This window comes from Rhopalosiphum maidis, chromosome 2 (genome assembly GCF_003676215.2).
Source record: "Rhopalosiphum maidis isolate BTI-1 chromosome 2, ASM367621v3, whole genome shotgun sequence".
Classification (NCBI taxonomy): Eukaryota; Metazoa; Arthropoda; class Insecta; order Hemiptera; family Aphididae; genus Rhopalosiphum; species Rhopalosiphum maidis.
Window position 1 is genome coordinate 14359011 of NC_040878.1, and position 10597 is coordinate 14369607.

Sequence of the window (10597 nt, forward strand, 5' to 3'; positions counted from 1 at the left end):
GGTAATAATAATAATAATATAATAATATACTATTTCAAGTCCCATAGAAACACTGCGATGTTATATAATTGTCTAAAATAATTGCAGTGAATCTGTAAGGTTCTTATGAAACATACATATTTAAAAATATTTTTTCGGCCATATACCTTTTCTGTGGCGGCATACACGATAAAAATGCCAATGCGTAGTTGCGCTGTATCGTTACAAATACGTGTCGATTTTTTAATACGTGAGTACGTGTCTTTACAATACGGATCATACCCTTAGTCAGTGACAAAGATTAATTATATTAAGGGCTCCCGTTTTCTGCTCGCGACAATCTGACCGTTATTTATTAATCTATTATATGTGTATGCTTGTTTGTAACAATGATACATCAGCATATATTATTACAATATGTCAATATCGATGTTTAAATTAGGTAATTATAACTATTAAAAAAAAAAAATAACAAATCAAAAGTCGACACTAGATAGAAGTCAATGCTATTATAATTACCGATTAACGCCGAGCTTTTATTATTTCATATTTGATATTAGTAAGATTGTTTAGAGGTTGAAAAAAATTAAGAAATTCTATTGCATTTTATTCCTTAGAAAATAGTTGTCCTTTCGTGTTTAATTGGTTATGGAGTAAGTAATTTTTTTATTTTCTCAGTGTAGGTTTTTTAAACACAAGTATAAACTAGGTATCTACAGAACTTTTCAATAAATTTAGACAAACATATTGTATATAATAATATGTCCATCTATATGCATAATAAATGGTTTTATCCTGATTGATAGAGAATTAATGTAGTTTCTTCACTATCGCTTGCAATTTTGACAGTTATTTTGTTTCGTAATTTAAGTGCACACTAACAATGCATTTTGTGCGATTCACATTTTAAAGAACGAATAAAACAAGGATTTGTTGGCTCACGACAAACGATAATTTTTTTGTTAATATTGGATTGTCAATACCTTATTGTTTGATGTGTTTATAATATTATCAAAAAATATTTAAACCATTTTTTATTTTTAGCAAATTAAAGCAAAATACATTTTATATAGTTATTATTACTTTTTGTTTTGTTCAGTAACAATATTGGTTGAAATTCAGATATTTTAAGACGTTATTTCTTAAAATAAATAAATTTGGCACCAAGAATTGATAAATGTCTGATTTTCCACTGTGTAAGTTAGGCATCATATTATATATTACCATAATAATATTCAAATACCGAATAATTTATCCATTTGGATAAAAGCTCTGTCGTGCAATAGGGATGGGTTCAAGCTTTTGATCTTACACTTAAGGATTTAAAAAATAACAAACCTTTAATTCATTGATTTATTTGTTAGAAATATTAGGGTCTTAAGTAAACATTAACTGTCATACAAGAGACACTGGCAGATTATGTAAAGCATATATTAAATCATCACGTTTATAACTTTGATTAAAAAAATGAAGTACATATCTCTTAAAACTAATATGAGAGTTTATTTAAAAAATGATTCTTCAATAGGACTATTTTTTTAAGCTTCTACTTAAAATAGGAAGTAGGCAATATCCAAAACAAATAGAAAAAATTTTAAGACCGATAACTTAAAGAAAGGTAGGTAATAGTTTAAATTACTCTATAACATATAAGTACAGTTTATCCTAATGTTTCTAGAGTAAAAAAATAATAATAACGGAATGGTTCAGTGAACGACGAGCGTGCAATTTTAACTCTTATAAATAACTGAGCATTTCAGATTAAATAGATTTATGATCAGTTGCTTGGCTCATTTGAAGGAAGTGTAGTGGAAATGGAAAAAAAATAAGTTGATAAGGTAATATAAAAAGATAAAGCAGATCGATAATCACCTAGTAGAATTATTCAATTCGCTTTACCCACTCTAGTGTAATATATACCTATTTGGCTACTTTGTCTTCAACTAGAAACGTCTTTGATGTCTTTGTTGTTTTAAAAATCTCAATTCTCTAAAACTATCTATATGATAAAACTGGACTATATAGGTAGGTGTCAGCTTCTTTTCAATTATCTTTTCAGCAACTTGAACATATACATATGTATTATATATATATATATATATATACATATAGTATTTGTAGTGATATATTTACTATATTTTTTCCACGAACATTTTATAAAATAAATGAATACAAATTTGAATGTAAGTTAAATGCAATACATATTATGAAATGTACAATACATATAATTAATACGTTAAATATTAAATTAAAACTAAATTTAAATATTTTCTTCTCCCCCCCCTTTTTTAAATTTTGAACATCATTACACTGAGTATTTAATAAAGAATTGAACAAAGTTTGAATCATATAATAGCTGGAATATTTTTATCAATTTCATTTTCTAATTTTCTTTTAACTTAATTTTACCGTGTATAGGTTAGGTTAGGTAAAAATTTAAAACATTTCCGAATGGCCAATATTATATTGACATACACAAGGTGATTTTGGTAAGTACGAGTAATATGTGACGTGTCATAGTGCGTCTGGTATAATTTGAATGATATTATAGTTTAACCGAATAGAATTTTCTAATGTTGCAATTAAATTTTAAAATAGACATTGCGTGCTTACGAAAAAAAGGTTTTTTACGGAAATTATATAATACTGTGGCAGTAAAAATGAGTGATTCGTTAAAACAAATGGGTCTAGCTTTTTTTTTCAACACAATATATTTTACTATTTTGAATATTTCGACAATTTGTATCTAAATTGAATAGAAAAAACTTTAAATTTATATAAAAAGAAACCATCTATATTTGTATACCACCAAAATTCTGATTAATATTTTTACGAGTAAAATAAACAATCTTTATTCATTATACATATTATATTATAGACGAACATAAATCGTGTATACAAAATCATGTTTCATTATAAATGCAGGAAAAAATAGCACATAGGTACACCAGGTATTGATATTGGATCATTAACCATGTGCATGAGATGTGCCGTTCACAGATTTTAGCTTGCTGTTCGTGATTTATTGTGAGACAATTCTATTCAAGGCATTCTGATTAGATCTTTTAAAGCAATTTAATTGTATACCTAATCAAATGATTTATGTAGAATTATTTATTTATTTATGATCATGTTATAATGCTAATTACTTTATTGAGTACATAATACACTTATATAAAAAAAAAACCCATTAATTGTATTATTTTGGTTTAATTTATGATTGCATAACATAATATACATCTATACTTATAAAATATTAAAATTTTAAACATTTTTAATTGTTTTATAAAGGTGGTAAAAACTTGAGAATGAAAATATAGATAAACTGGTTGTAATAGAAAAGATTGAAGTAAACATATTGATATTTGTACATTCAAACTTGGTGGAATAACAAATTTAATATGTTGTGCAGATTTATATTGAACATAAACTATTTATATGACTAATTAACAAATTATTTGTTATCATTTAACGATTGAAATTTGGTTAAAAAGATAATAAATTGTATTTAAATATTAAAGTTGTCAATGACAAGCAAAAATTAAAAAATTATAATATTAATTAATAAGCATTATTAAAATATATTTTAATATAATTTTAGTCATTTTTTAATTGTATAAACTTACATTTAAAAAATTGAAAAAATTATGAATCTATCGGGTTACAGTTTTATAGATAGCTTAAATCGATTCAGAGTCCAAATTAAATACAACATAATATTAAATATTGGTCAATAATGATGCATTTGGTTAATAATGAACTACGAAATGAAAGATAAAGGCTCTATGTCCTTATTATATATCCAAATTATATAGGAACTATAAAAATGATATAATATTATATAATTATTAAAAAATATGACTGTAAGAAATCAAAATAATTAGAACCTTGTATTTTAATCAGGTACCTATAATATAACAAAGTAAATTAATTAGTTTAGTACTCAATAATTCATTATTATTTATCTTAAATCTTAATAAATAGTACTTAATTATATTTTTTTTTTCAAAAATTATTTTAACAATTTATCTTGATAAATTTTATAAATATTTAATGTCTGAATCCGCAAATACTAGAGGTGCTGCATTTAGACAACAGTTTAACATGTACTATTTAATAAATTCAATTTAAACAAAAAAGAAAGATAGAAAGGTAATGAATAATGATAAAAATCTAGAGCTTGATGGTTTTGAAGTCAATAGAAAATTAAATTATAGAATGAAAATCTGAAGAAAACGATTCTACTGTTTTTCAGTTGTGACAACATTGTAAACAATTAAAAGCGTTATTGCGCCCGCTCGCGCGTTTACTCGAACATTCTAGAATAGAATATATTCGTCGAAACGGTCGAAAATGTTCGGGAGTGTGCATGGGCGAGAACGATCGAGAACAACTCTGCCAACTATGGCCAATACTGAATGCCCTAAACTATATCAACTTTCACAAGTAGGTAGTTATGAATATTCCTTAAACACAGGTTATCATTTATCATTATGTTTATCAACTATAAATGATCAATTGTATAAATAAGTTTGAAATTCATGTGTTTAAATTATTTTTATATACCATGTGTAGGTAAATATGAACAAAATAATAAAATGAACATCAATTATTTTTATTTTTTTGATTGAAGTATCAATAGAACATTAATTTTCATCTCTTTAACATGTGTTTGGATATTCGGGGTAAGATTAGGTTCAGAGGTCTTAGTGAAAATAATGCAAATACGACTGCAAATAATACAAATGACGTTGATTAATTATTATACCTACTCGAGTATTTAATATATAGTATAAGTATTTACAAATTATTTTAATATTTTATTTGATTATGATAATATAGAAACAACTTTTTTTTTTTTGGTACACCTATTTATGTGTAAACTATAAAGTAAAACAGATAAATGAATTAAATTTAACTACAAAATAAAATATCTATTTTCAAAATAAATAGTTGAGCAAGTTGACATAGTTCTGCTGTACTAACTATTTATGAGACCCATTTTTATTAATTTTTAACTAAAATAGAATTTGTAAATATTCGTGATAATGATGAATTTTGTCAAAATTTAAAATTCAAATTTAATTTAGATGATTACAAAAAAAAAATCGTGCCTATATATTTTTAATATTTTTAAACAATTATAAATATAATAATAGATCATTAGAAACTTTGTATTCATTCGAGCAACAAATTGGAAATTGAATACAACAAGAACTTAGAAAGTGAGACATCATTTCTGTCAGTAAAAATAGTTTAATTGTATATTAATTAAAGGTTCCGAGTGAAGTTAATCAATTTCCAGTTAGTGTAATGTAAATTAAAATTAATAATAATTGTATATTAATTACAATTAATTATTCATGTATCATGTTTATGATGATCAGTGTTTAGTAGTGGACTATATATGCTAGGGAAAATATGTAATTAAACGAGACTTCATACGTCATACGTGTAATTAATAATTGTTTTTAGGGAGTATGATTTTTTAAATATCTACCTATAGTTTGGATTAGTGCTATAATACTACGTGGGATTTATCAATGGTAGGAAAGGCTTAAAAATAAACAAGTAAGTACTCAGTAGATATATAATTCGGTTTGAAATAATAGAGTGAACATAAGAGTAACTTCTTTTTGCTGTAGTTTAATAATTATTTAGCAATTCTCATGAGTCATTAAAATAATCGTAATTGTCAATATTTCTTTCAATATATCCTTATCTCGAATACTAAAAAAAAAAAATTATATAAATAGATATTCACCATTAAAAAACTGGAAAAATCCAAATTATCGGTTAATATAAAGGTTGTTTAATATTTATATTCTTTTTATTTATTTATCCATTACAAGGGTAGTGGCTCGAAGCTAAGTAAAAAAAATCGTTGAGGCCACGACCAGGTATATGAACAGGAGCTAGATTAAAGAGTTGTCCAATGGAAAACCGAATTAATTCGTGTTAATTTATTGCCCAGCTCTACAGGGCTAACTACTAACATTAAATACATTAATACATCATATTACAAGGTAGGTATCGATCGATCAGAAATATTGTGTGGATGGAAATATAGAGTAATGACTCGAAAGCAGATTAGTTGGATATAATACTATAATAGATAGCTTAAAAGTTACAACTAAAAACTTTTTATGTCTGAGTTTTCGAATATTATGACGAAAATATATCGTTTTCCCTTCGATCTACCACTTATCACCCGACAACTCAACAGCGGCAACGGCCGACGACGTACGGCGAGTGACGACGTATTAGATGCGACGACCGGACGCCCGGTCGCCCGGAAGAGTGACGGGCGACGGCTACAACGACAAACTATTTTATGTCTTTCTTACTGTCGTTTAATAATAAAATACTAAATTTTATTATTAATTTATTATCCATTTCGAAAATAAATTAAGTTCGATAGAAAATTGTATGTTTAATCTTAATGCTGTGATTTGTCGCCACGGTCTACTCGATCTAGGTTATGAACGTCTACAACTATTGAAGAACGCTGGTCTCATGATAAGAAGTCTACATCATCATAGTTATGAAAAAAAAAATATTTATATAATGATTATAATGTTTAAAGTTGAAAAGTGTTGAAACGTATACTTTGCTTCTTACAAGAAAAACACTTCTTTATAACTTAGTGTAAGAAGAAACTAAGTTTAAAAAATGTCATTTAGTGAAATTACATTTAGTATAATGACTAAACCTTTGAAAGACACGATATAATAATATTATGCATTATATTATCTAGAAACTTAAACTAAAATTTAATAGAACAAAGAGGTATTTGATTACTGAAAAATTATAAATTAAAACGCTAATTTCTATTTAGTTAAAATACAATTAATACTCATGTGTAAAATTGCAGTATAACACGCAGTCTTATGCCAAAAATAAATTAATAGCTTTGGTAATGTTATTTGTATCGTAATTCATACTATACCTATGTCTATAATATGGTATGACATACATAATAAATTAATAGTTATAAGTTTATAACAATTACGTATTTTATTTCGCGGTGAATATATTTGCAACTATCGTTTTTCATTTCATACATATTAAATAAGTACCATATAGGTAGAAATTCCGTAAAATATTTAGAGAGGGCTTAGGTATTTGGTAGCAAGCAGATCTATGTTGGCCTTGCCCTTACATTCCTATCCGTCTAACCGTTAAAACATATTTTTACCTTTTTATACAATTTTCTGTTACGTTTTAGATGTGACTTGAACTGAATAAAATAATTAGTTTATAATTAGTTCCATAAAATATTGTCTACATTTTTTTAAAATACCGTCACCTTAAATCATGGTGTAATTTGTATTCAATAGTAATGTTTATCTGTACAAGTCCTAGAATATCAAAAGTTAAATCAGAAGTTTTTTCAAATTAAAATTTTAAGACTGGACTAATCATCTGAAGTACAGTTTAGTTCAAAATTTGAACCATCCATTTAAAATTTTATACAATTCTTCGAAAAAATTACCTTCCCCCATAATAGATAATCGATCGCTAGATATAGTAAGTCATCACAAATTTCTCTATGTATGGTTTAAGATCCATAAATATTAAACAATATGTTTTGTACATTAATTTTTCGTATACGTTTAATGTTTTTATTTTTATTATTTTCAGACATTTATTGATGAGTGTAAACATTTTAAGTCTTTAGACCAGATTATTTTTGGAGTTATGACCTAATAAATAAAATAAATTTAATGATTGGCCTTTCTTAAATACCAAGCTGAGGTGGAGGTTTTTGATCTAAAGAAAGGTATTGATTCTGTACTAAAAATATCTATGCTATAGATGAACATTTTGTATTGTTATATCTACACTAAAATGTGTACGAAAATAAATAAATACGTATTATTCAAATGTTCAGATTTGCATATAATTATTATTATTATATTGGATAATGGGAAATGTTTAGATTAAGATTGTTAAGCCGATCATATATACTGTACAGTATGCCATGTAGCAATAGCTGTATAATAGCATTATATTATGTGTGCTTGTGTTTTACATTGAGCCAAAAAAAAAAAATCGATGTCTGGAATCTGGATGACTAATACGCAGTTAAATTGACTGCTTAAAAGTCAGTTCCAGCCCATTGCCAGGATTTATCCAAAAACGGCCAAAACCAATAATTTGCTTTTGTCATACCGCAAACGGGCTTAATGGCTCTACAGTATAATCTGGCACCGATCCAATTTGGGGATGTCAAGGCGGCGGACATTTAATGCGTGCGTTTCCATATAAGTATGAGCATACAGGGTGATTCTTTTATCAAAAAATATGAATATTTTAATAATGAGTTATTTAAAAATCTATTAAAGTTTTTGAAAATATTTTATTATTATTTTCAGTCGATTAAAAAAAAAAAAAAATGATATTCTTTAATATTTTTTATCGTTATGATTTTATTTAAGTTTTTTTTTTTACTTTTTACTTTTTTGAATGAATTATATTATGAATTCAATATTTTGAAGCAAAATATTTTTCGGAGTATTTTGGTATATAGAAATTGAAATTTGTACGTGTAGTTTAGAAGTTATAAATATTTAAAGTTTAGACGGAGTATATCGTAAATCAACATTTTTCGTATCACTCTACTCCACTCACCAAAACTTTAAATATTCATAACTCATAAACTACTCATTTGAATTTCGATTTTTATGTAATAAAATACTCTGAAAAATATATCTGCTTCAAAATATGAAATTAAAAATATTAGTAGTCATTCAAAAAAAGTAAAGACTTAAAAATTATAACGACAAAAATATGAAAAATATTCCGACTGAAAATTATGTAAAAAAATATTTTCATAAACGTTAATAGATTTTTAAATAACGATTATTGTTCGACAAAATAATCGCTCAACATAATAATAATCTGTCGGCCATTTTTCGACACTATAATGTTTTTTTACAGTAGGAATATTTCATTTTAGTGCCTATAGGTACAGTGGTGCCCAACCCGCGGTCCCGCGAATGTATTCTGTGTGGCCCGTCACAAATTTATAAATCATTTATTTTTCATATTTTGATATACTGATCATTATATGTACCTACGATGTGTATCTCAATCCGTGATCTTTTTAATAGTCAATAAAAGATAAGATATACGCCATATATGTTGTACAATTATTATGTATAACAAAATTAAATTATTAGATTAAGATTGGGATTATTTTGTACTTTTATATTTGGTGGTCCGCTTGGAGATGATACTAAAGTGGTTCATCGAACAAAAAAAGGTTGAGCATCACTGCTATAGGACTTTTGACTTTTGAATTGTTTATTTACATTAAAAGACTAATATGTTATGCAAAAGTAAATTCTTTTACGCTTCATGTTTTCTGTAATTCTGCTTAAACTTAATTAAATGTTTAAAACTTTCTATGTAACATCAATCAATAATACATTTTTATGCTTATAGATAGTCGTGTAATTCTGAAAGTTTGTCTATTAAACTGCTATAGATAGGTACTGATATTAGATCTGAATTTTCAGATTATCGTGAGAAATAAATATACTCATAGCAGAGTACCTACATGCCTATACAAGAGAAATATCCTTATCTATTATTTCATTATATTATTATTAATCGAGATCATGATCAATTGCATTCATTTGCATATATTATGTGCAGATAATAATATTACTGTAGTATAGATGCATTTTTTTTATTTACCTATAATAATTTAAGCGAAAAAGTAAAAATTAGCAATCGTGTTGTGTCACATAAATAAGTCATAAATATTGATTCCACATAATTTGTTATTTTTCTAAAAAATATTATTTTAGGTCATTTACCATCTAAAAAATGTGTCTATCCCTATCCTGTAGATTAAGTAGCTAATGTTATTTAATATCAACAGTGTCATAATGTAGCGCAGTATGTTGATTTAATTAATATTTTTGTCATCGGGTCGACCAGTAATATTTTTAAACATAGGAAATCAAGTATTTTACCTAAAATTTTAACGAAAATAAGTCCGGTAGTTCAGAAGTCTAAGTATAAATTAGATAAAAAAAAATCCAATATTTATATTTATAATAAGAGCCATACGGAGGGACTTTTACTTTTTTAAATAACAGGATATGTACATTTTAACATTTATTTTATAATTTTATTTGTTTAAATACCTAACCTAAACTGACACTCGGTGACCGTTATGATTTAAAAAAAAATAGTGATCCAAAAGTTATAATATAAATTCAATGTATCTATTATAGTTTTCAGACCATCGTTTATTTAAAATCGTTACGGTTGCAGAGTGCTAGGATAAACTGGATGGATTATATATTGTATTAGCTGCATTGATGTTTTCGTAAAAAAGCTATAGGATACATGTTCGCTTATAAATGTAACGCAACGATACAATGAATATTGTGATTTTATATGCACAAACATTATCAAATGCAATCCTTTAAAAAGCCGCTCTCATCGCGACCAGGCCAGATGGTCCACGGGTTCGCAAGCCCCCAGTCAAATTTTACGTCATCATCCGAACCATTCGGAACAAATTGGTATACTTCCGTTCGTCATTTGTGGATTCGGTTTTGGTGCTACTACTGCGTTGGTTGTGACTAACGGTCGAACG